The following is a 1,802-nucleotide window of genomic DNA, read 5'->3' as shown; positions in this document are numbered from 1 at the left end:
TCAACTGAGGCTGCAGCGGCTGGCCTCGTCCTCTTCCTCCCAGCAGCAACCTAGAAAGATGAGGATGATGATTACTATGTCTTTTTGCTGAGCCCGATCCCCTGACATGCACACACACACACACACACACACACACACGCACATTTACCTCACGCATTGTTGTACAGGGGGAAGCCCTCTCCCGGATCGCCCTCACTGTGGCTGCAGCGGCGGGGGTCCTTGGTAAGTGCTGCCTCTGTAGTATCGCTGGTACCATGGGTGCTTTCCCTAGCTCCTCATGGAAGATGCGCCTCTGGTGGAGCTTTGCCTGATTCCACTCAGGAAACATCTCCCTCCATATGACGAAGGCATTGTAGACTGAAACATCAATTATATTGTAGAAGACAACTGAAGGCCAGCGTGCAGTCATCCTCTTGGTGCTGTAGCATCCTGTCACTTTGTCCAGATTATCCACTCCTCCTTTTGTACCATTGTAGTGGAGGATCATGGTTGGTTTCTGGTCCTCTGTCACGCTGACTTCTGCATCTTTATGCAAAGTTCTCATGAGCACAACATTTTTCCCCTTCTTGGGGCAGTATGACACCAGGGCTGTGGTTTCAGTGAAGGCAAACTTTGATGACAGAGGGGCCCTGTCCTTCATCACCAACACTTCGGCAGGGAGTTCACTTCTGTTTTTTCGAACAGTTCCAAGCATTGTTAGCTTTTTATTTAGAAGCTCCTGTCCCAGGTTGTATGAAGTGAAAAAATTGTCACAGGTGATGTTGTGACCCCTGACACCCTGCACCATGTCGAGCACGACCCTCTTGCCCTGGTTCCTTTCTGGGGCTTCTCCAACTGGCCTTCCAGTGTACACCTGCATGTTCAATGCATAGCTGGATTTGGCATCTGTTGCTGCCCAGATCTTTATGCCATACTTTGCTGGCTTGGAAGGCATGTATTGCTTGAATGGGCAGCGGCCTCTAAATGCCACCAGTCTTTCATCTACTGTGACATTAGGACCTGGGTGGAAGGCGCTCTACCCACTTGTCCCACACGGTCCCGATTGGTGCCAGCTTGTGTCCTCTTGTTTGTGTTACCCGATTATCAAATCAGATTGTTCTGGACAACATTTTGAATTGTTTCAGAGACATAGTTGCACGAAAAATGGACCTGCCTGTCTCTGCATCCCACAGGCTCTGTGTTGATTCATCCTTTGATCCATAGACGCCAGCCAGTGTGAGAAGACCAAAATATGCTTCTAAGTGTGTTTCATCCATCTCTTTCCAGTTCTCCCCAAAGACTAGTCTCCCTTCTAGATTAGTCATTTCTAGAATGATCTTCTGGATTGACTTGGGGATTAGCAGCTCAAAAACAGATTTGATGTCTGTGATTCGCGTCACTGCGATTCTGGTGGGCCCTGGCACCATCTTGATTATATTTTCTGCGATCAGTCTTCCTTGACGTTTAGGGGTTGAGGACCATTGTATTTCACCATTTTTTGAGATGAAAGTCTCGCTTGGAGGAACAGGAATGTCCTCATCAGATGATCCATAATCCGAAACTTCATAATCTTCATCACTGACCTTATCTTCATCTTCAGACACATCCTCTTCCATTTCACTGTTGTCATGTTGTTGATGGTCAAAAATACCTGCCAGGTACCCCAGGGCTGTCCTCTCTGTTTGAATCGCTCATCTTGTCACTCTGAAAGTCAGCTGCAGAGTTGACCTTGACCTGAGGTTTTGCCTATTTTGTCTATCTCCCCTCTACTGCTGAGTGTGGGTGGAGTTTTCTCAGGGTTTCTCTGAGAAAACTCCGCCCAC

General features: G+C 48.0%; 1 pseudogene; it reads right to left on the bottom strand.

Moving 5' to 3' along the window:
• LOC130130561 (piggyBac transposable element-derived protein 4-like) lies at positions 1-1,595 on the bottom strand (annotated as a pseudogene).
• Positions 1,596-1,802: the final 207 nt, after the last annotated feature.

The sequence above is a fragment of the Lampris incognitus genome, chromosome 2 (assembly GCF_029633865.1).
Source record: "Lampris incognitus isolate fLamInc1 chromosome 2, fLamInc1.hap2, whole genome shotgun sequence".
NCBI lineage: Eukaryota > Metazoa > Chordata > Actinopteri > Lampriformes > Lampridae > Lampris > Lampris incognitus.
The sequence above is the reverse complement of the archived record's forward strand: the minus strand, read 5'-3'. Positions and strand labels throughout refer to the sequence as shown.